The following is a 26,103-nucleotide window of genomic DNA, read 5'->3' on the forward strand; positions in this document are numbered from 1 at the left end:
TTCCTGAAATGATTCCTCTTTTCAACTTATGTCCAATTAATTTAACTCAAACGTTCATTATTAAAGTAATAAGCAATCCCCGGCACTAAAATAACTAAAGATGTAGCATAGTGACTTATCTTGTACACAGAAAGTACTATGCAAATGCTGGCATTCACCTCTACTTGATCTCTGAGATTTATATAAGACTCTCAGACTAATTTTATAAGAAGCAAACCTAGAGAGCCAAACACACTTCTGCTTACTTTATTCCATAAATTCCCAAGTATTGATTTAGAACTTGAGCTTTGAAAAGCTTTCCCGTTCAAATGAAAACACTGACCAATATTAAAGGGGAAGAGTAAAAGACACCTCAAGGAAAAAGACCAAAAGACATTACTCCACTGCATAGGTTTATTCTTAAGTTTGCTGCATTACTTCATTCACCCCATACTCTTCAGGCCTTGTGAGTGCCTGGCCTGGTAACTGATCCAGAAGAGAAGTTGGCTTCACACTGTAAAGCCTCAGAGCTCAGCAACCTAATACTAACAAGAAACATACGGCAGTTTGATGTAGCTTATTTCCAAACTCTATTACAAGAATGAACCCAAACTTAGAACTCTAACCTAACTCTAAAATTCCCCAAATGCAAATAAGATTAATCTTCAATGTTGTAAAATTACAAATTATAATCTAATCTACTTAAGCAGATTGTCAATTTTTTTTCCAAACCAGAAATTCTGAAAGTCAAAATAACCATTAATTAAGAATTAATAAAACATTACACTCTGTGCTATACAGGAAGAACTATAACAACAAATACACTATGTAAATGTCATTATCTAGTTTGGAAGACAAAATAATTTTCTTTAGCATTTGGTGTTCTGTTGAGAAAAGAAAAAATGTTCAAATTTTAAGTTAAGGAAACCAAATCATGTTTTAGCATTTCAAAATAATATTCTAACATGCTGGATTGTATTAGGGTATCATTCCTTGCCAAGTATTCTATTGCCCATCAAGACGGGAGGGGAGGGGAGGAATGGGCAGTATCTGCCTAACAATAATGGATCCATCAGTAGTGTCATCTCCACATATAAGAAGCAGCACTATTATTCATATGAGCACAGTATATCATAAATATCAACCTCTAGTTCTAGAAGAAAAACAGGCACTCGTGGTGGTTCAAAAATTACCTTTCAAAAAAAAAAAAAAAACTAATATTAAAAATAATCTGCAAGGGGTGCCTGGATGGCTCAATCAGCTAAATGTCCAACTCTTGATCTCAGCTCAGGTCTTGATTGTGAGTTTGAGTTTTTTTAAGTTGGACTCCACGATGGGCATGGAACTTACTTTAAAGATAGTAATAATCTGCAAAACGTTTAGTAAAGAAGACTGCCTAGATAACTGATGCTAACAGTTCTTAGAACCTTTGCCAGGGGTTGTCCATGAACCCCCTTTGAACAGCTGTTGAAAGTTACAGGTCTTTTCCCCACAAAGTACAGATATACATACAGAGTTCAGACTCTTGTAAGACTATGGACACGCCCATAGATCTAGGTTAAGAACCAGAAAGATGAAGTAGAAATTTTCCCAAGGCACCTTTGACTCTCTTTCATAATTCTACCTCTGACTCACAAGACCCAACTAAATCATTCATAACCAGACAATGAACTCTCATGTAAAGCCAGCCCTTAAAAAAAAAAAAGTTTGATACTATTTACTTAACCAGTATTCACCTGAAAATACACTGACAGCATTTTATTTTATTTTTTTTAAAGATTTTATTTATTTATTTGACAGAGAGAGAGAGCATAAGCAGGCAGAGCGGCAGGCAAAGGGAGAGGGAGAGGCAGGCTCCCTGCTGAGCAGGGAGCCCGACACGGGGACCAATCCCAGGACCCTGGGATCATGACCTGAGCCAAAGGCAGATGCTTAACCGACTGAGCCACCCAGGCGCCCCAACTGACAGCATTTTAAAATACAGCATGTAACTAAGTGATATCAATAAACATTATAGTGTATTAATTTATAAAATGATTTTACATCATAATAACAATACTCTTATCTCCCTTTTATAGCTAACAAAATGGAGGTTCAGAAAATAACTTGCCCTGGTCACACAGCCAACAAATGGAGAGCTGGGATTCTAATTAAGTTGTCTAGTTCCAGAACTGAGCTTACTTAGTACATTATTATATCCTGATGCTGCCACAAAAACCCCTCAGAGAAAACAGATTTAAAAAAAAAAAGAAAGCTTAATGGGTCACATTCTATTGTAGATACATCTTGACATCAGTAAAGAAAAATTAGTGTATTTAAAATGTTTGATTTCCTCTTGCTTCATTGGTTAGCATAAAACATGGTTTTCAGAAAAATAAATGGTCAAGCTAATGAGTTTTAGGACTGAAAAATAAGGATATTTTGTTATTCTATGAAGCATTCCTTCTCATTCATCTCTTTAATTCTTAATATGCAATGTTAAGAAATGTAAATGTAAATATAAGAAACTGAAAGTTTAAACATCCAATTCCTTTTAAAACACAAAAACTATTTGAAATTAATTTTTAGGATGTTCAAAATATTCCTTGTAGTCTTTTTTAAAATAACAATACTTCCATTCTCTACAAATCAAAATTTCTTGATTTTTTAAGTGTCATTTGTCTAAACCCATAGGATATACAACACCCTACTGTAAACTATAAACTTTAGGTGATGATGATCTGTCAATGTAGATTCATCGATTGTAACAAATGTACCATTTCCATGTGGGAATTTTGAGGGTGGGGGAGGTTGTGCCTCTGTGGAGCCAGGCAGGGGGCATATGGAGGCAGAGGGTACCCTGGAAATCTGTACCTTTCACTCAATTCTGCTATGAACCTAAAACTGCCATAAATATAAACTCTATTTTGCAAAAGGGCTGGGGCGGATGTGTCAAAATTTACCTCATTTTCTTAACAAATGAGGAAATAATTGTCTTCTAAAAATTACCCTGTGAATTAAGCTTCCTGCCAGAATACAGAACGTGCAATTATTACAGCATATATTATCATTTAAAAAACCATTAACAGTAATCTTATTAAATGCTAAAAGAATTAGTTTTAAATGTTAATATGAAGCTAAGTGCACGTGTGAGTAGAGTTATCTTAAGATTCCTTTTTATATTTATGTTCATACTATTTGGTATTTTAGGGGACTAAAAGTCTGAAGTGGGTCACCAGTTGACTGACAAACTAAAGGGGGTGCCAGTGGGAGGAGGAAAAGCAGCAACCAATGAAAAATGCCACCGCCAAGCAGAAGTCCTCTGTTCTCCCAAGTCGACCCTCTGCCAGGGTCAGGATTCAAGGGAGATGGAGAAAGGGTTTCCTCATAGAGTGAGAATGAAGAACAGCAAGAGTCAAACAATTATTGACTTATATAAAAGAAAAACAATGCAAAAAAAAAAAGAAGAAAAGAAAAAGTGCAACTAATAGATAAAATACTTGTGTCAACCCAGGTTTTTCAAAAGCTTTCCCCAAAGTATCGTCCAAATGTGGTAACCACCCACAGGAATAACATTAGCATAAAGGGCCAAAAATAGTTATGTTATTAAAACAGATTAAAAGGAATACTGAGAAAGGTTCAATTTTCTACGAAAGTAGAACACTGCCCAGTGGGAATATACGTAGAACGCTTTTCACACCCAGGCGCGCAAACGCCACGACTGTGCAAATCCAGTAAAGGACAAGCCCCGGGCTAGAAAACTCCCAACTCTGTAGACAAATCGCCCAGCCTGAAGAAGCCACCAAGTTAACTAAGCCCAGAACTGAGTGGAAAGAAGAAACAGCTGGCTCTGGGGCAATAAAACGAACTCCGCGGAGGGGCTGCGCCTTCTGAAAGGGGCTGCAGTTGCTGGTGTCACACCAGGAGGCACTCTTCCACAGCGTCTCCACCACCGCGCGAGCCGCAAACCCCCAGTACCAGCAAATTCCGACTAGCCGCGAGCTCCGCGGAGAGGCAAGTCCCGACAGGCAGCGAGCCCCTCCGGCGGGTCAGTCCCGGGCCGGAGACAAGCCCCCTGGGCAGGCCAGTCCCGGGCGGGCTGCGAGTCCCCATGCCGCAGGGCCGGGAGACAGCCCACCTGCCGCGCGCGCCCACGGGCCGGCCGCCCTCCCCGGGCCCCCGAACCGGCCGGCCGCACGGCTCCTGCTCATTCCTTGCACCCCACCAAACACCTGCCTGTCCCTCTCTTCTCGGAAAGACCGACCGAGAGGAGAGAGCCAAGGGGGCCACCGACGCGGCTGACAGAGCCAGAGGCTGGGGACCTCCTCCGGGAAATGCGACCCTGTTCCTCCCGCCAACGGGAGCGACAGAAAACGTGCAGCGGCTTAATGGGCCCCAAACCCTCTCAGCTGCGGAGTTTTAGTTACTGCTTGTAAGGCTGGAGTTTCCTCGAGCCGGAGGCGCAAGCCCGGGCGGCGTTACGATTTCGGGTTGGGGTAAGGGAAGGCTCGGCGTGAACCCACAGCACTGCACAAAGGGAAGAGAGGAGTGAGGGGGGAATGAACGCAGTTACCTCGGTCCTCGGCTCGTCTCTCCGCTCGGTTCCTGCCGGCCTCGCCAAGGCTGCAGCTGCCCTGCCAGGCTCCCGCAACCCAGCGTTCTCCCGCAGCACCCAGCCGCGCCGCACTAGCCCCGCGTGAGCACCCGACGGACGCGCGCCCTCCTGCGCGGCCCCGCAGAGCCCCGGCCGGCGCCCGGCGTCCTCTCGCCTCAGCCCCGAGAGCGGCGGCCTCTGGGGCTGCGAGCGGAGCGCGCGCCGGAGCCTGCGCACTGCACTCTGGGAGGTGTGGTTTATGGTTACCTCCTCCGGGTGCCCGTCCCCCCACGTCCTCGGGGGCGGCGAGAGAGTACAGGGGATTGGCGGTGCTGTGCTGCCGGGGGAAGGTAGACCAGGCCCTAGGGGACGTCCTCAAAACAGTTCTGGATAGGTTATTAATATCTCTGAAGTTACTCGTTTCTTCACTTCGGTGGCCGTACAGAATTTAGTTTCTTTTTATATCCATCAACTCCCCTCCCGCGCGCGTTGAGTGTTCCTTGGGTTTCTATCTCTTTTTTAAAAATGGTGGGGGAGGGGGGAAGACTTCCGTTTTTATTCCTATGTCACTTTCTCCACATGTTCCCCAGAGGATATACACAGCAGCTTGTGTTTATAAATACAGACCCACAGTTTATAAACCTAAGGAAGCAGTTAATTGACCTAACCAAACACTGGCAAAAACCATTGCAAATAAAAATGATGTTGAAATAAACCAATTTTTCAATAAAGTCAGTGGAATGTAGAGGTGGGAGATTAAGAGAGAGCAAAGAAAAATTTTTAAAAGGATATTCTCCTAACACTGTGTCTTTTATTAGAACAATCTCAAGGTTTTACAACCCCAGGAATCTATGTCAGAATAAATTCAACCCTAGGTACATTTATGAATGTTAACGCATAGGTTTGTACTGATTTTGCTCGAAAAAGAGCTTTTTAAAAAGTAGTAGCATCTTATCTAAAAACCCCAAAATGACTACTTGAATTTGAAGTTTCATTTCTAAAAAACATCACCTTTTTTACATAAAAGAAATTGAAATAATCCTGAATATTTTGAATATTCCTCTTCAGAGCATTGTATTTTGCAAATTTGATGTCAATGCCCTTAGAAAAATAGAAGATCAGTTTTAAAGTATACACACACACACAATTATAAAATTCGTCTGGAAGCATGATGCAATACAATATATATTTAATAAAACCATGTTCTAATAGAATTTTTTATGTAATATGAACTTTTCTTTTTAATCAGGTGTACTCTGTCTCCTAAAAATGCTCTATAGGGGTGCCTGGCTGGCTCAGTTGGTAGAGCATGTGATTCTTGACCTCAGGGTCATGAGTTCAAGCCCCATGTTGGGCCTAGAGTTTACTTTTAAAAAAAATTAAAATGAAATAAAAAATGCTTATAGAGGGGCGCCTGGGTGGCTCAGTCCTTAAGCATCTGCCTTCAGCTCAGGTCATGATCCCAGGGTCCTGGGATGGAGCCCCGCATCGGGCTCCCTGCTCGGCGGGAAGCCTGCTTCTCCCTCTTCCCCTCCCCCTGCTTGTGTTCCCCCTCTCGCTGTGTCTCTCTCTGTCAAATAAATAAAATCTTAAAAAAAAAAAAATGCTTATAGAGCAGAGTGGCCTTTTTTTTTTTTTAAAGATTTTATTTATTTATTTGACAGAGAGAGACACAGAGAGGGAACACAAGCAGGGGGAGGGGCTCAGGTCATGATCCCGGGGTCCTGGGATCGAGCCCCACATTGGGCTCCCTGCTCCGCAGGGAGTCTGCTTCTCTCTCCCCTTCTCCCTCTGTGTGTGGGCTCTCTCTCTAGTTCTCACTCTCTCTCAAATAAATAAATAAAATCTTTAAAAAAATAAATAAAATGTAATATGTCCACAGAAATGCTCTCAATTATTTTAAAAAATATATATCTCACAAAACAAGATACGTCTTTGATGGGATTCAGGACATTCTACCCCCACAGTTAGCATGTTGGCATATTGAATATAGCTGAAGGAATTTGAGAAAAACGGCAGAAGGAGGAAGGTCACTCTGCAGCTCACCCTCTCACCCTTCTTACCTGAAACAGTCAATAAAACTGCCATGTAGGGGACACCTGGGTGGATCAGTTGGCTAAGTATCTACCTTCAGGTCAGATCATGATCCCGGGGTCCTGGGATGAGTCCTGCATCGTGCTCCTTGCTCAGCGGGGAGCCTGTTTCTCCCTCTGCCTGCCGTCCCCCCTGCTTGTGCTTTCTCTCTCTCTCTGACAAATAAATAAAATCTTAAAAAAAAAAGAAAAAAAACCTGCCATGTAAAAATGTACCAAGTGGAAAGACATTTTTATCACCAGAAATGGAATTTAGGGCCAAGAAATCTATATAAACAAACCTTGTTAAACTTACCCTTAACTTCCTAGTTACTTCACTGTTTAGTACCCCCAGCCCAAATCCCTTTGTCTTGTCAATTTGTCACAAATTTATTACTTCTTTATCTAAAAGGTATGAAAGCTTCCTACTCTGGTCACTTCTTCAGGTCTTCATTGGGAAAATGCCCATGTACGTGTAAAAGTTCAATAAAATGTGTATACTTTTCTCCTGTTCATCTGTTTTTATCAGTTTCATCTTCAGACCCAGCCAGGGATCCTGGAAGGGTCAAGGAAAACTTTTTCCTCCCTAACCTCAACTGAAAGAAAAGAACACATATTTCCTAAATCTGACAAGGATTATATTCTTAGCATTTACTGATTCCTCTCTAGCTCCATTTGCGAATAAACAGCACTGGCCTTAATAAGTGAAGATCTTTCTTCCCTTCCCTAAATCTCACAAAGCCCCATAAATTAAAACTGGAAAAGGTCTGATATCTGTTGACCCATTGTCTGATGTACTTTGGTCTGAATAAATCACAGTGTTTTAACCTTAATTGACATTTGCATTTTAAGCTAAAATAGAAGGCATCTTTATCTCTAATCCTGAAATAAAAGGCTTTATAATCTCCAAAAGAATTTCAGATGTGGCCTGAGGAGGGATTTAGGAAAATTAATGAAGAGGACAATTTTTATCTTCATTTGCAGCGGAGGCACAGATTTGCAGCCAGAGAGACTGCCAGAATAGAACTTTCTTGAAGAGCCTGAACACTACTAGCAAGACCACCTCTCCCTGCCCAAGTCAGAGTCACTGGCTTGCGCTTTCTTGCCCCTCCCCCACCCTTATCTTATCACCCTCTGGCACGACCAAACTTTACTGAAGTGCTTCAGCTTCCCTTTAACAACTACCACTTCCTGCCTTCTGCCCCACAACACACCGGATGCCTACATTTTCTGGCCTTCGTCCAGCGGCCCAGCTTATGCTATTTTAGTTAATTTATGACTGTTCGAATATCCATTACCCTTGCCAATAATCTGACATAGCTATCTCTAAACCTTTGCTAACCTTTTTCCATTGTGGTCTCTGAAATACTTGCATTTCCCTAATTTCCTTCTGGGCCTTTGTAATTGCTGTGCCTTCTCCCTCTTTGCCTGACTCCCACTCAACATCCAATATTAACTTAGATACTATTTTCATGAGGAAGTCTTCCCTGGTTACGGTGCCCTCTCCCCAATTCTGGGTTAGTTCCTTACAGTTATGTTCACACTGCAACAACCTATTTTTGCCCCAAAGGTAGCACTTACCAGTGAGCATTTTAATTAGTTATCTACCTCTTTCATTTATCTGAAAGACTCTTAAATAGAAAGTAGGAGCATAGTACTTGATATATAGTAGCTGTTTAATAAACACTCTAGCAATAAATGAATGCATATCAACTAAGTGTCATAAAGAAGGTTTGAGCAAGTATTTTCTGTAAAGGGCCAAATAGTAAATATTTAAGGCTTGCAGACTCTAAGACCCTGTCACAACTATACAACTCTGCTTCCTAAAGGACAATAGCTAATTCCCACTGGTGGCTTCAGAATATCTCTAAAAGACAGAATTTGAGTTAAAAAAAAAAAAGAGTGGAAGGAGTGGGGTACAGCTCTGGGCTAGAGAACATTACTTGAGAATATATTTATACAGTAGATCCATAGTTCTTGTTTAGAGTGATAAGTATTTTGGGTAGTTTGGGGTGGGTCAGTGGATGTAGCTAAAACAGAAAGCATCCTTGGTATGGCCACTGCTCGTTCAATTTGTGCACTAAGTTTTTCTTTTTGAAAATTACTTGTGTTTGTGAGTTTTTACAATTTATAATTTAATCTGAGTTTCCCCCCATATTTAACATTTCACTTTTGTTACTCCATCCTGCCCAGGTCAAATCACTTTCCATTTCCTGTGAACTTGCCTACACATAGTGGAGCTTTCAGCTGCATATGTGGGGAGCTGTGGAATTCTCTCCAGAGCAATCCGTGAAGTGACAGGACGAGAGCAATTTGCCTCCATCCCTACCCGACTCTGTAAGTATTGTCACTTTAGTCACCAGAAAAACATATTCAGAGAAACTCTGTTTTCCAACATCTGGGTTTGAAATACTTGCAATACACTTCTGAGCAAAACTGTATCCACATACGTGGTAAAAACTGACACAGAGAAACAAATGCAATCGTGTTTCAATTCTGACATGCATTCCAAATGTATGATCTATATGAAAAGCACTTGTTTTGGGGCGCCTGGCTGGCTCAGTCAGAAGAGTGTGAAACTCTTGATCTTGGGGTCATGAGTTCAAGCCCCATGTTGGGTATAGAGATTACTAAAGAGATAAATAAAAATATAAATTAAAAAAAAGAAAAGTACTTGTTTCATTAAAGATCTAGATCTATATTACATTAGACTTCTGATAACATCTTCACAGCGTAATCTATCTATCTCTGAAAACGGAATCTATCTCTGAAAAGTTTATTTTTTAAAATATTAATGTAAATTAAAATAAATGCAGCATGGCAGATACTGTTAAGTGTTTACACAGTATCTTCTTGCCTTCTTTGCGAATAAGAGACCTCCAGGTTTCTTGAGGGGTGGCTATGTACCTAGCTAACAAATTATCTTTCAGCCTCTCTGACAAAGTAAGTTCTATTCATTAGATCCAAGTACAGGTGTTGCATGGAGTTTTGGGGATGGCTGCTTAAAGGGAATTGATTCAGCTGGGAGGATCCTCTCATCCTTCCCTCACCCTGGAAGTAATAGCTTGTGTTTTAGCAGCCGTCTTGGACCAAGAGGTTATTTGAGTCATGTATAGGATGATGAAAGAAGGACAGAAGGAGCCTGAGTCCCTGCTGACCATCAAACCACCAAAACAATCTCACTACAGGCCTTGAGGGGTGAGAATTTCCAGTTGCCAAAAGATTTTATAATGTCTCTATCTGATAAACAAAATGTGGCTGCTTCCAAATTTTGGAGCTGGCACAGTGGCCTGCCCAGGCTTGCAGGCTTTCCTTCCTTATTAATTAGCAATTTAGGACTGCTTTTTCACTGGGTCAGCGGAGAAAGATGGTACAATGGTCAGGAGCCAAGAAGAGATCAGCAGATGAAAACCACTGATAAAAAATGATAAATCAAGGTTGAGTAATCAGGCAGAATATGTGAATTTACTTCACCAGGCCTTGACCATTTTTCATAGAAACTTTAAGACCACACTTTGAGGTTATCACATTGCAACCTTTTGCAGAAGCTGTAACTCTTTCCCCTAAGTAGTTACTGGCTGTCGTGTAGCCATCATCTAGAACTTGTGCACCCATAATCCTGACACACATGATCCAGAAAGTAGCTCAAATTTCAGATCCTTTTTGAAAGTGATTCTCTTTGGGAGTTTATAAGTCAACACTGAACAAGAAAAATTGTTATGAGTTCATTTATTTTTTAAGGAAGCAGAATCAGAAGTACAACTTTCAGCCAATTTCCTCAGAGGCAAACTGGATTACTAGAATAGAATAGCCTGTTGTTCAGCCTATTTGGAAGGTTTCAGTTGCTACTTTTACCATCAGCTGAAGCTTGGATCATAGAAGACCAGAGGGTAATTGGATATGTGCCTACCTGGTGGAGGTGCCCACAAAAAGACTTCCTTTATGCTCACAACTGTTGAGCAGAAAACAGATGAGGCCTAAGAGAGCTCAGAATAGAGAACATGTGATGCATGCTCATTGGCAAGCAGCCATTTACACATCAGTCAAGAATGTTTACACTTCACTCAGAGTATTGTCCTCAGATCTGTAGTATCATTTTTCTTTGGAAAAAAATTAAAAGGAAAATGTCCATCTTACCTGCCTCTACTTCACAGCATGAACTCCTTCCTCAAGCTCTGTCAAACATTTCACTCTTCTCAATGGAGCCCCTTACTATCCTTTCAATCAGATTGAGGAGCAATCTGAGGAGAATTTGATAAAGGTATGGATAGGCTCTAGGAAAGGCTCCTAGGAACAGTGCAGTATCCCTAAGTTAGTAAAAGAATAGTTACTAGAAGGTGGAGAGGAGAGAAGGCCTCCTGACTATAATAAAGACTTCCTAAAGGAAAGCAGGTAACTTGAGGTGACCCTGAGAGAAGGAAGTTGGGATAGAAATACCCCAAACTTTCTCTCCTTCTCTTTGACCTCAAGTGACAGCCCCTGCCAAAGGCAGCTGCTGGAAGCCAGAGGACAAGGAAGTCTGTTAATTTTGTTCATAAAGGTCAGCTTTTCTGGCACAAAGCAGGATAGAGACAACTGGAAGATACTCAGCACACCTGCTATTACATTTTTGTTCATGCTGGGCTTACTACCTAGAATGCTGTCATTCTCAATTGTAATATAATCCTCTGGTCTGGTCTATGATTCAGTGTATGACCTACTTTTAAATGTGGAAATGCCTCTCTCCTCAGCATTTTATCTGTATCACTCGCACGGACACTGAACTATATACATCCTTTATTATCACTTTAAAGTTTCACATGTATATACATATTCCATTCTATTGTAAGCTCTGTGAAACAAAATTTATGAATTATACTTCTTTTCTATTTCCACAGCATCGAACACAGTGTTCAACATAGAGCAGTTAACACAAACTGTAATCTTAATCCTCTCCCTCTTTTTATCATCACACCCTACCTACTCCTTCATATTATACCTTCATATTATTATGTGGACATTCAATGGTGGAAAAATCAGTCAGTATTGGAAAACACAAGACCTCCAGATGTTAGGATTTTTACACAAGTGTGTCAGTAGGGGTGTTTCCTCAAGTTGGGCAGTGAACCTGCAGGTGGAACCTAGGCTTCTACGTGTAGACATCTGTGACTCTTCACCTGAGGGGTTTTTTGTCTGCTTGATTACCCAAAGGCAGGGGAGGCTAGAAGTGCTGGGAAGTTAGCTGTCTTCCCTCTCACAGGCAGCTCTCCAACAGTGAACTGAGGGAGTTGGTGACTAAAAATCACAGCAAACTCACCTATGTGATAAGGGGCAACTCTGAGGTACCTTCTACAGGGTTTCCCAGAATTCCTCAGGGGACTGAACCCAGTTGCCCACAGCGGTAAATTGCATGATAACACACCTTTAATAGCTTCCTTCTCTTTTCTTTTTCATTCCATCTTTCTGCTGCTAATCCTACTTGGAATTATCTCCCAAATGAAATAATTTTTTTTTTAAAGATTTTATTTATTTGAGAGAGAGAATGAGAGAGAGAGAGAGAGCACATGAGAGGGGGGAGGGTCAGAGGGAGAAGCAGACTCCCTGCTGAGCAGGGAGCCCGATGCGGGACTCGATCCCGGGACTCCAGGATCATGACCTGAGCCAAAGGCAGTCGCTTAACCAACTGAGCCACCCCGGCGCCCCCAAATGAAATAATTCTGACTTAAATTCTGATCTTCAGGTTCACTTCTAGGGTAGAATGATAAGATATAACAATGATAGTCAACTTACTCGTGGCAGGAATATACAAAGGATGTGCTTTGTTTGATATAAATTCTCTACCCTGATATTTTCCTTTTCCTTTGCTTTCATGATATCTAAACATATTTTTGAACCACCAGAGGAAAATTACAAACACATTTTTTAAAACAAAAAGTAAATGTTAGTGTTATTTTATCTTATTATAAAAGCAACATATGCTTATTGCTGAAAATTTGAAAATAAAAATAACATCACTATTCTAAAATAGCAACTGTTAATGTCTTGCTGTGTATCCTTTGAACCATTTTCTTTATATGAATTAATATTTTTTTAATTGTTTTTTTCTCACTTGATAATATACACTGAGTAACTTGTCAAAAAGTATTCATAGGGGTGCCTGGTGGCTCAGTCAGTTAAGCATCTACCTTTGGCTCAGGTCATGATCCCGGGGTCCTGGGATTGAGCCCCCATCGGGCTCCTGCTCAGCAGGGAACCTGCTTCTCCCTCTCCCTCTGCCTGCCCCTCCCCCTGCTTATGCTCGCGCTCTCTCTCTGTCAAATAAATAAATCTTTTTAAAAAAGTATTTATATTTAACGACATCGAAAAATTATTGTAGACTGTTTCACTATATGGATTTACTATTATTATCCCTTTTAAAAAATTTTTTTTAAAGATCTACTTACTTATTTGAGAGACACTCTATCAATTGACAACTCTATCAATTCTATTTTCTTTGTATAGTCCTTGCCAATATTTAATTTTATTTCCTTGATTAATAATAAGGATGAACCGGCACCTGGGTCGCTCAGTCGGTTAAATGTCAGCCTTCCGCTCAGGTCATGATCCTGGGGCCCTGGGATCAAATCCCAGGTCAGGCTTCCTGCTCAATGGGAAGTCTGCCTCTCCCTCTGCCCCTCCCCCTGGCTTGTGCTTTCATTCGCGCTCGCGCGTGCTCTCTCTCTCTCACAAAAATAAATAAATAAATCTTTAAAAAAAATAAGAAGAATGAACTTTTAATATTCCCAGGTTGAGCTTTTTATAACTTTTTAAGAAACACTTTCCTGGGGGAACCCTCCTACACTATTGGTGGGAATGCAAGCTGGTGCAGCCACTCTGGAAAACAGTATGGAGGTTCCTCAAAAAGTTGAAAATAGAGCTACCCTATGACCCAGCAATTGCACTACTGGGTCTTTACCCCAAAGATACAAATGTAGTGATCTGAAGGAGCACCTGCACCCCAATGTTTATAACACCAATGTCCACAATAACCAAACTATGGAAAGAGCCCAGATGTCCATCGACAGATGAATGGATAAAGAAGATGTGGTATATATACAATGGAATATTACGCAGCCATCAAAAAATGAAATCTTGCCATTTGCAATGACGTGGATGGAACTAGAGGATATTATGCTAAATAAAATAAGTCAATCAGAGAAAGACAATTATCATATGATCTCACTGACATGTGGAATTTGAGAAACAAGGCAGAGGATCATAGGGGAAGAGAGGAAAAAATGAAACAAGAAGAAACCAGAGAGGGAGGCAAACCATAAGAGACTCTTAATCTCAGGAAACAAACTGAGGGTTGCTGGAGTGGAGGGGGTGGGAGGGATGGGGTGGTTGGGTGATGGACATTGGGGAGGGTATGTGCTATGGTGAACGCTGTGTATTGTGTAAGACTGATGAATCACAGACCTGTACCCCTGAAACAAATAATACATTATATGTTAATTAAAAAAAAAAAAAAAAAGAATGTGAGCCCAGTGATATCAAATGCTCTGATACTGGATATTTATATAAAATGTCACCCACGACAAAAAAAAAAAGAAAGAAAGAAACACCTTCCTAGTCCTGAAACATAAAGATATCTTTTTCTAAAGCTTTTGAGGTTTACATTAGTCTGCCTGGAAGTGATTTTTATTTTATTTTATTTTTTTTAAGATTTTATTTATTTTTTTTAAGATTTTTTATTTATTAACAGATTCCCCACTGAGCAGAGAGCCCAATGCAGGGCTAGATCCCAGGACCCTGAGATCATGACCTGAGCCAAAGGCAGACACTTAACCGACTGAGCCATGCGGGGGCACCTGGAAGTGATTTTTTATAAATGAAATTTTTTTATCATCATAGCCAGCCTGTAGAAGATACTCAGTGTTTTTCCATCTCTTTTTTCATTGTTTAATTTATTATCTTATTTATTTGTTTTTTTAAGTAGGCTCCACACCCAGTGTGGAGCCCAATGTGGAGCTCAAACTCAGGACCCTGAGATCAAGATCTGAGCCAAGATCAAGTGTCAGACGCCTAACCAACTGAGCCACCCAGGTGCTCCTGATTTATTATCTTAAATAAATATATTTTTAAATGTTTATTTCAAACTATATGTATATTTTAGAAGCATTCCACAATGCATTCTTTGTCATTGTTTAGACATTGCTTAAACTACCAAAAACACAGGCTAGCCAACAATTTGCTGCAATCAGCATTCAACTCTTGGATGGATCAGTCTGTTTACATTTAGACTGGGGTGAGTTTTGGGTCCATATTGTAGTTATAAAGCTATTTTTAAGGATTTGACCTACTAAATGAAGAAAATATAAAAATATTCTTCCTGTCCATTTACAATAGCCAAATTATGGAAGCAGCCCAAGTGTCCATCGACAGATGAATGAAGATGTTTTATACACACACACACACACACACACACACACACACACACACACAGGAATATTACTCAGCCATAAAAAAGAATGAAATCTTGTCATTTGCAACAACCTGCATGGATCTAGAGGGTATAATGCTAAGTGAAATAAATCAGTACAAGAAAGACAAATACCATGTAATTTCACTCATATGTGTAATTTAAGAAACAAAACAAACAAACAAAGAAAAAAAGGACAAACCAAAAAACAGACTCTTAAATACAGAGAACTAAGTGATGGTTACCAGAGGAGAGGTGGGAGGGGACGGAGAATGGGTGAAATAGGTGAAGGGGAATAAGAATACATTTATTGTGATGAGCACTGAGTAATGTATGGAATTGTTGAATCACTATATTGTACACCTGAAAGTAATACAACAGTGTGTCTATCCTAGAATTTAAAAAAAATAAAAATAAATAACTAAATAGAAAGGGAGATACAAAAGTATAGAGTATAATCCCTACCTTATAAAAACAAACATGTTTGTCTATGCAGAGGAATTCTGGTTATAAGGCACACTGAACAGTGGTTATCCCTAGTGATGAGATTGTGAAGCACAGAGCATATTGTCATTAAAAAGTACTGTTTTGCCAGGAAAAAAAAAATGTTTGTATATGTGTCATCCTTTGAGATGAATTGGACAAGCTGAACCTTTGGAAGGGGTGGGGGAAAAGCATGGTTGTTATCATTTAATCATCATCTATCACGATCTCTAACTATAGCAAATCAAGCATTAAAAATTATATTCTATACTTCAATAATAAATATTTAAATATTACCTTAATTGAATATGGAGACGTATGATGCAATACAGTCTCTCTCTTCGAGTTGTTCACACCCTACCAGCTTCTAATGTACCCCTAAGGAAAAGTCCGAGACCCATTCAATGACTTGGCACCAGAATTAAGCCAAAATTTGTCTTTGGGATAGGTGGAGTGGGAGGAAGTGAGGCGCCATAGTTTGCGGCTGTAAAGCACTTGGAGCTCCCTCTGCTGGAATATATTAGTAAAGGAGCAGCCGCAAGGGAACATTCCACCTTCCAGGTGAAGGGAATGCAAACAAAAAGGAAACAAACGGCTCTCTCAGAGTTACTTTGATACCAGGGTCAAGGGAAAGCTTAAAACAACAGCAGTCTCTCTTCTAGGGTTTTTGGTAAAATGCGCCACTTTTCCTTCTACTTTAGGAATATTTGCCTTCTAGTAGGAAAAAAACATGAACTTGATTTGTTAATAGATACCTTACGGGAGTGTAGCCTCAGAGAAGGGCATAGCATCATTTTAGCAGGCTGATGACAGAAAATGTATCCTAAATAAATGTAAATGCAATTTAATATTTAAATGAAAGCTAAGACTTTTTTGGGTAACTTTCGGGAATTCATTTAAATTCTCTGTACTATACCTCCCTAATTTTAAAGTGAGGATGATAATATCAATCCCAACCACTTTGATAATGGGAGAGTAAATGAGAAGACCACAGAGGCTAAACGAACTTCCGAAGTGCCACCTATTCTCATGGCTGAAATCCCAGTGCTGGCTGGTAGCCATGTTCCAGATGAATACAGTGCTGAGTCCCAGGCACTGCGTCAGACCCTGGTGATGAATAAAGCACTCTCCTCAACCTCCCAGAACTCACAGTCTTACAGTCTACTGGGGAAGACACTGGAACACACATAATAACATTAACACATGGCAAATCCTATAAAATAAGGCAGAATTGGAAAATTATGGGAACACATAATTTTCTGGAAGATCAGAAAAGGCTTCAAAAAGAAGTTGTATTTGCACTGGGACTTGAGGGGTGAGGTACTTGCCAGTACATTTTTCTTTCTTAAAGTTGTTTATTTAGCTGTTCTCAGGAGAAACTCTCTTCAAAAAAATGTTTGTTTTTTAAAACATAATTAGGAGAACTGAAAGTTAGCTTAGTTCTAGTTTCTTTCATTGGCAGGCCTAACAAACAACACAGAAATGCAACCATTGGTTAAATAAACCATTAGACTGAGATAGATCTATCAGCACTGACATAAAGAAAACGTTGGCTGATTGATAGGGTGAAACTAATAGACTATTATTTATATTCTAATTCTGAAAATAATGTCAGGCTTGATAGCTTTTAGTTGGTATACTGAAGATAATAAAACAAATTTAACATTGATACGGTTAATGAGTTCTGCTTTTGCTCCTCTTGCAGAAACACAAATCTGTGTCCTATTAATAATAATTTTTAGCTCCTCAGATGCTAAGCATTACATCTTATATGCCATGCATTTAGTCCTGAATGATTTCTCAACAAGCGTGTTTTTAGGGCAGGAAAAAAAAAAAGTATAGCTGCCAATTGCCTATATGGGAAAAAGAAAAAGAGCTTAAATCAGTAACCTAACTGAATACATTAAAGAACTAGAAAACAAAGAGAAAATTAAACTGAAAGTAAGTAAACGAAAAGAAATAATAAGTGGGTGGAAATATATGAACTAGAGAATATAAAAACAAAAGAGAAAATCAAAGAAACCTAAAGGTTTTTTGAAAAGTAGTAACAGGATGACAAAGATTTAGCAAGACTGACCAAGATAAAAAGAAGGAAGACTAAAATTACTAAAATCACAAGTAAAAGCAGGGTAATTACTACCAACCTTAAAGAAATAAAAAGGATTACAAAGGAATACTATAAACAATTAAATGTCAAGTATAGGTCTAGATAACCTACATGAATGAACAGATTCCTATAGGGGTCCCAATTTCCCAATTCACTTTAGGAGGTTAGTCACTCCAGTACCAACAAAGACATCACAAGAGAAGAAAACTATAGATCAATATCCCTTACGAATACAGATACAAAATCCTCAACAAAATACTGGTGAACTGAATCCAGCATCATATTTAAAAGATCATACACCAGGGTACCTGGGCAGCTCAGTTAGTTAAGCATCCCACTCTTGGTTTTGACTCAGGTCATGATCTCAGGGTCATGAGATCAAGCCCCATGTCACACTTTCTCTCTCTAAAATAAGATAAATAAATAAAACCTTTTTTTAAAAAAGATTGTACACCATGACTAAGTGGGATTTATCTCAGGAATGTGAGTATAGTTCAACATATGAAAACCAATCAATTTAATATATCATATTAAAGAGTGAAAGGGAAAAAAACCACATGATCATGTCAATAGATGCAGAACAAGACACTTGAGAGAACCTAACAACATTTTATAATAAAAAAATACATGACAAACTGGAAATAGAGGAGAACTTCCTCATCTTGACAAAGGGTATCTATGGAAAACCCACAGCTAACACTATGCTTTTTTTAAAAAAAGATTTATTTATTTATTTGAGAGAGACAGTGAGTGGGGGAGGGGCACAGGGAGAAGGAGAGAATCTCAAGCAGACCCCTAGCTGAGCATGGAGACTGACATAGGGCTGGATCCCATAACCCTAAGGTCACAACCAGAACCAAAACCAATAGTGAGCCGTTCAACCAACTGAGCCACCCAGGTACTCCCTAATATCATACTTAATAGTGAAAGACTAACAGCTTTCCCTTAAGATTAAGAACAAGACAAGGATGCTCCCCCCTGCTACTTCTATTCAACATTGTACTAGAGGTGTACCCAGGGTAATTAACCAAGAAAAAGAGATAAAATGCATTCATATTGGAAAGCAAGAAGTAAAAGTTACTCTATTCATGGATAACATAATTTTATACATAGAAAATCTTAAGGAATCCACATACACATGCAAAAACTATTAGAGCTAATAAATGAGTTCATTATGTTTGCAGGGTACAAGATCAATACACAAAAATTAGTTTTATTTCTATACACTAGCAATGATTAGTCTGAAAATGAAATTAAGAAGACAATTCCATTTATAATAATATTTATCACATGACACAGCAATTCCACTCCTAGGTATTTACCCAAGAGGATTGAAAACTTATGTCCACACAAAAATTTGTATATGATTATCCATAACAGCATTATTCATAATAGCCCCAAAGTGGAAACAATGTAAATGTCCATCAACCGATGAATGGATAAACAAAATGTGGTATGTCCATACAATGGAGTATCATTTAGGCATAAAAAGAAATGAAGTACTGATGATACATGCTACAACAGGGATGAACCTTGAAAATACTATGGTAAGTGAAAGAAATCAGACACAAAGGGCCATGTATTCTATGATTCCATTTATATATAATGTCCAAAACAGGCAAATATAGAGACCAAAGGTAAATGAGTGGTCGCCTGAGGGTGGGGAGTAGCATGTAGGAATCTCTGTGCAGTGATGAAAATGCTCTGGAATTACATAGTGGTGATGGTTGTATGGCTTTGTGAATATATCTAAAACCACTGAATTATGTACTTAAAAAATTAAACTCAAAAAGAAGGAAAGAAAGAAAGAATTATAGCCTCAAAAGCATTTTAAAACTTTGGAGGCAGCTAATAACAATACCTAATACTTGATAGCACTACTGTTAGTGTTCAAAATCCATTAGAGAGATTAACTCAGTTGTGTCCTCATTACAAGCCTATGACATATTTTTATTCCTATCTCCAGTTTTTAAAGGAGAAAACCTGAACTCAGAGAGGTTAAGCATCTTGCCTAAGGTTACACAATTAAGAAAGAGACAGAGCTGGGATTCAAACCCAAACAGTTTGACATGAAAGTCCCTTCAGCCAGTACATTTATTCGGCTTGTCAATGTGATTATGCCACAAAGTTCCAAAGGAACTGGTAAACAGGAAATAACTTTATAAAAAATAATTCATGGTCACAAAAATTAGGAAATTAAATTTCCCAAGGATATTGGGAAATTTAATCTTTCTAAAGAGAAGAATAAAACAATTTATTATTAATTATCTGGGTATGGGAAAGGCCCCTTCCTGGCACTTACATTTCAGATGTGATTGGCAGCATGCAAACCCCAAAGCTTCCATATTAATTCTCTTTGAAAGGTGTGTTTTATTAAATCTTTGAGAATTAGAAATATTGACTTTATTTCGAAGTGGAAGCTGGAGAAAACAGGATGGGGCTTTTAGCCCTGATAATTAACAAGGGCCGAGTTTCTTTTAATGTTGCCAACCGAAGCCGACTCAGTGAGGCTTGCACTACAAGCCGCTGTGAACAGTGGGGTTCAGCTCACGCTGGCGAGTCTGGCCGAGGTCCACTCTGTCTCTGCGCGGAGGGGAGCACTTCAGAGTGAATGAGGGCTGATTCTCGGCCATGCCAAGATTAACCTGCTGTGCGTTCGCTCGCGTTCATTATCAAGAATCCCGAAAAGAAAGTTGTCTCTTATCCCAAAGAGAGCGGTTTGGTAGGAAATGTCCACATCCAGTGTAGTCACTGATAATCTCGAAAACAGGAGAATCTTCATGTGAAGTCATAGCTGAGGGACACAAGATTAAGGGAAGTGTCTAAACGCTGGCGATGGCAAGGACTCTGCCTGTTTTCACTCTTGCCCCCTATGACCCATTGTCCACATGGTAGCTAGAAGGAGAATGACGCTAGATAAAATCGAGATCACATTTTACTTTCCTAATGGCCTTCCATTGCACTTAAAACCCGAAGTTCTCTCCATGGCCTATATCTGAGCCTGTCTCCTGCTTCTGGTTTCTTCAACAACATACTGCCAAGAAAGTGTTCAGGGGAGAACTACAAGTTTCAAGAAACTTAAGAGACTTAGGAACCACATGCAAAGTGTGAATTCTGGTTGGATTCTGAATTGAACATAACTATATAAAAATTAGGAGGCAAAAGGAGTAACTTGAACATGGATTGGATATTTGGATTAAGAATTATTGTTAATTTTTTAGATGTCATAATGGTATTGCGATTATGGAGTTTTGTTTTGTTTTTCTGTGTTGTTGTTGTTTTTTTACAACAGCCCCTGTCTTTAGAGATACATACTAAAATCCAGGTGAGATAACATGGTATATGGGGTTTGCTTGAAAATAATCTAATGAGTGGGGGAAGGAGTGAGCAGGTGTAAATAAAATGAGATTGGCTACAAGGAGATAATTACTGACGATGGATGAGGAGTACTTGGCAATTTATTATACTATTCCTAAATATCTCTGTAGCTCTGAGAAAGGGCACAAACATACTTTATAAGTTTGACAAACAGGAGATGGCATGACATCTTGGGAAGAGTATAATCTTTGAAGTAAGACATCTGGAATCCTAAACTCTGTGTTTTATTATCAGCATCACCTTGAGTGACCTCTCTGAGTACCTGTTTTCTTTTCTATAAAACTAGGGATTATAAAACCTCCCTGAAGCACAGCAGCGAGAACTAAATGAAATCACATAGGTCTATGGCCTACGACAGTGGCTAGCACGCAGAAGATACGGCATAAGACACAAAAATACAGCAGTTTACTCCTGTTATGAGTCACTCAGTTCTTATTTCTCTGTACTGTTATTTAACTTTTCCTACCTGTGCATTGTTTCTTGCAAACCAGAATGCAAACTGCCTAAGGAAGCTTTAATTAAAAAAAAAAAAAAATTCTTTATTGTGCCTAGAACAGTGATGGGCATAATAAATGACTCTTGATTGAGCAAAGCAAAACAAGATGTTTGGCCTCTGGGTTTGGACATCAAGAACTAATATTGAATCGCTAACATGAACAATGTTTGTGGAACATCAACAGGTGAATGGTTTTCTCCTAGAGTTATTAAACGCATATTTATCTGTACCAAGCTCTGTTCTAAGCACAAGATAGTACTAAAAGTTGGAAAGCAGAAAATTTTCAAATACTGGTGAACATTTGAGATTCATTGTATATATATTTTTTCTATTATTTTTGTTAGCGTGAATAGTAGCGCTTTCATGCATTTGCTGCAGTTCTGTCATGTTTTGTATCGAGACCAATTTACTTGACATTGTATGTGCTTGGCATTAAAAACAGGGTAAGAATTCTATTTTCAAAAGGGGCATAGTTAACTGTTAGCCTCTGCCAAAGCCATTTTCCCCTCCCTTCCTTTAACCTCCCGAGGAGACAATTGGTAACATTCTAAGCAGATGCTTGCTCAGAGAGTGGGCAGCAAGCCGTGGGCAGCTTGCTCGTTTAATTTTAAGCAAGATCTTTGTGTGTTTTATTATATTAATTAGTGTATTGGCAAGGTCCAATGGGATTTTTAAACCAGCAGGGGTTTTGCTGATCCCTTAATTTGCAGTTTGTGATGGCTCTTTTGTTTTTGTTTTCGTTTAATTCTTCCACCCATTAAACATTTCAATCTAGCATTAGCTGTAACTCCCTGTAATACTAGAGCTTTAGGGAGTGATGCATGAAGATGGATGGTAGCCATAGGAAGGAGGGGCAAAGTGCACTTTTTCTTTGGTACTGGTTTGAAAGGGGGCAGCTACTTTCATTTTATGAGCGCTGAGAAAAATGATGCCACATTGTATGTGCTTTTTAGGGATGTGTAGAAAAATTCTTCAGCCTTTCATTCGAGCTTTAGGTCATGCAAGTAAAAACACCTGATTTAGACATCTTGTACCAGTGAAGAGAAGACTGGAGGAAATGCATCAGAAAGGGACGTGCTTGTGGATTTGCGTAAATGAATGTTGAGGGAGATCTTCCTGTTGCCCTTGAATGAACTATTCGTCTTCTCACCACCTTTTGAGGGAAAAGATGCTTCCTTACCTCATCTAATCCCTTCCATACCCATTTTGGTTAATAATACTCAGTTCAATTCAGCTTAATGCTTCGTTCTTAAATCCTATATGAATCTTATTTCTTTCTCTACCCTCTGTGCAGGCTTGACCCATGGCTTTGAGGGGAAAACTACATGGTTAGCACTTACACCCCTCTGTCTGTGGGCAGAGTCAGGGGTCCCCAGAAAAAGAAAGACGACACACAGCTTTCTGACATAAAAGAAGTCATTTGAGGCCCTTCGCCACCTTGTGATCTATTCCTGACTGGCACTCTTTGCCCCAAGCCCATTTCTTGCAGAACTTCCTGGGATATGTTGAAATCGCAGAAGAATAGACCTCAGTAGTCAATAATTTTAAAAGAACAAAAGAAGGTTAGAACAAACAGCCACTCTCAGGCCGGGAGATAACCTAATCATATCATGGACAATAAATCAATGGTAAAACTCTCAGGGCTGGTTCAAAAGTAAAAATTGAGCTGACACACATTCTTGAGTTAACTTTGCAGGACTGAACGCCCTTTGGGCACTCATATACCGGACGAACTGGAGCCAGAGAGTTGATGATGCCCCAGTTCCATGCTGAATTCCCCCCTTGCTCAAGCCCCTTCATGAATATGTATGCACCCTTAGCTTACCACTTACCTAGTTGTATTGTTCAAGGAGACACTGTTTTTGGGAAATATCCCCAGTGTTCTCCTTGTTTCAAGTATAGCCTTCCCTTTCCTAGTCTTCAGCTTGCTTGTGGCTTTTGGCTCCACCACAAAAGGTGAATCCAGTTTCGGGTAACATGTCCAACACCTAAAAATGGAGCAAATTCTTTACTACTTAAACATGTATTTTGTTGAATATTCAAAAAAAATTGTTTTAAATGAGGCCATCGTGGGGGAGAGGAGAAACGCAAAGGAGTTATTCCCGAGGAAAATTTGAGAATTAAGGATTGATGAATTAGTAAATAGATGCCTTATGGTTAATTTGAAATATAATAACACATCCCATTTTAAATAAGGTGGTTTTTTAAATATTTTCTTAAGTGTATTTTGATAAATTCCTAAGGGAACAGGTAAAGTTTGTGTAAAAAGATCATAACCAAACAAATTCTTCCAAAACAAGTGGAGCTTTTACTTTTCAAAAGTTACTACTCTTTTTTTGGGGGGGGGGGTAGAGGGAATGGGGTCCATTTGTAACTGAAGAGGGAATAAAATGAAATGGCAACCCTTGTCTCACCCCCCCCAACCCCCACAATGAGATCAAGGTAATTGCTTAGGAACACTGGGATCCTGAGAAAAATAATAATAAGTAAAATAACTTAGAAAAAGAAAGACATGAATATGGAGAGTCTTTTAAATTATTTACAATAAGATAGCCAAGTTATAAATAAGCATATAGAATGGCCTCCAAATTATAAATTAATCCATCTTGAAAAAACATCAGGTATTGTGTCTAAAATCCATTTAACGTACACTGTTTCCTTTTGCTTTCTCTTTTTATTTCTTTTTCAAGGACATGATGCTTGAAAGGGTACAGGGCATATTTTTCGAAGTGTTCTCTTCATTCACTGATAATGGAAAATAGAGAAAAACAGAGACAACGAAAACAGTGTGGTTTTGAACACCCACGGGGACCATTGAACACTGTGAAGACCATCTAGGTTCTGAAAAATTATTTGGGAAAAGTCAGGACTGTTAAGTGTGTTGAGGAAGACTCTTGCCAGGGGTTTGTCAAGTGTATGTTTTTTCTGAGAAATGTTCTGGAGGAGGTAAGAAATCATAGTGACAATTATGGCTTAGAAGGGATGCTTCCTTATAGTTTGATTTTAAAACTTCCATTTAAATTTTATTTTCTGGTATTTATTTGTCAACGAATTATGCATTATAAAAGGTTAGTCACTGGGTGGCTTACCATTTTTCAGAGGAAGAATTTTATTTGTAAAGCAGCACCTGGCTTCTGTTGTTCCCCAAGCTCTTTCTTTGAATATTCTTGTAAGGAAATAATCCATCTTGGAAAATGACACAGAATGACATAGGGTTGTAGACAAAACAGTGATCTTCAGAGTGGGAGAAATTTGGCTTCAAGTCCAGGCTCCACACCACTGGTTGTGCCACACTGAGCAAGTTACTTAACCTCTTCGTGTGTGTGTGTTCCCCAAAAGACTTCATTTATGGATACTGAAATTTCAGTTTCATATCATTTTCACATGTCACAAAATAGTATCCTTTTCGTTTTTTCTCAATCATTAAAAAATGTAAAAACCACTTACGTGGGCCAGAATTGGCCTGTAGGCCATAGTTCGTCCACCGGATCTAAAGCATCTACCCTCCAACCTGGTACTCTGCTCAGTCCCTTAGCAGAAAGATTCTCCCAGGCTGGGCTGAAATAGACGAGGCTGTCGGCTGGGAAATGGGTCCTTCCCACTCAGCCCTTAGTCTTAGGAAGAGGCTCTATTCAAATGCTCACAATGTTACTTGCATAATTTAGAACCGCAAATATGTGAAGGAACAGAAAGTCAGTTTGTTGCTCCTCCTTTCAGATGTATGGTGGAGGCTTTAGGAATCCTGAGAACCAGACTTAGGGTTCAAGCCCTAAACTCTTTACCTTACAGCTCAAAAACACCAGGACCCAAAGAAGGAAAGGGATCAGCCCAGGTGAGTGGGTTTGGGGACCCAGGTTCTCGCCTCCTCAGGTCCAAGGACTCCTCACTTCCAAATGTAGCTTAGGTAAAGTTAGGACTCAGGGCTGAGGGTCCTAAATTCCCGTCAGGAGATAGATGAGCAGGGCCTTCCTTACCTCCAGAGTGATTATATACCTGCCCTTCTGGGCTGTGCTCCAAACCCAGGGGGATCCCTGACCCCTCTGCTGGTCCCAGCCACCTGTGAGTGAAAATGAAGGGCAGGGGCTCTGGCTGCAGACTGCGACTTCTGAAGAACTTTTGTGCCTTTATAACCACCGCCTGTCGAAGGAAGGGCGCAGAAAATGGCGACCATTTCCTAAACTAGAAAGCTGAGGCCGAGCGACAGCAAAGCAGAGTCAGGACTTGAACCCAGGTCCCTGAACTCCCTCCAGGTTCTTTCTCATGCCTGAACCGCAGGGAGAGGCAGGGGGCCCCGTGACCTGCCTCTCACTACCCAGCGCAGCGCTGCCACAGCTCCCCAAGTTCCTGGGAGATGGAATCAGGGACTCTCAGGCATCCCCACCAAGCCAGCACCGCTGCCCTAGAGCCTTACTTAACCTCTTTAACCTTAGTTTTCTAATCTATAAAATGGACATTATAATGGTACTTACCTCCTAGAGTTGTGTGGTGCTCAGGAGAAACTGCACATAAATGTGCTTATTAGCACATTGCCTGGTACATATTAACACCAGAGCCGAGTGAATATAACTTTTTTTT

The 26,103-nt window shown here is 39.7% G+C and overlaps 1 protein-coding gene across 3 annotated transcripts in view; it reads right to left on the reverse strand.

Moving 5' to 3' along the window:
- The window catches only part of KLHL8 (kelch like family member 8), a 59,519-nt gene extending 54,748 nt beyond the window's left edge, over positions 1-4,771 (reverse strand). For all 3 annotated transcript variants that reach the window (XM_032400754.1, XM_032400751.1, XM_032400752.1), the window contains exon 1: positions 4,532-4,771. The gene's annotated coding sequence lies outside the window, so the exon portion shown is untranslated. The remainder of the gene's footprint in view (positions 1-4,531) is intronic.
- Positions 4,772-26,103: the final 21,332 nt, after the last annotated feature.

Source organism: Phoca vitulina, unplaced genomic scaffold (genome assembly GCF_004348235.1).
Source record: "Phoca vitulina isolate PV1807 unplaced genomic scaffold, GSC_HSeal_1.0 scaffold3, whole genome shotgun sequence".
Lineage (NCBI taxonomy): Eukaryota > Metazoa > Chordata > Mammalia > Carnivora > Phocidae > Phoca > Phoca vitulina.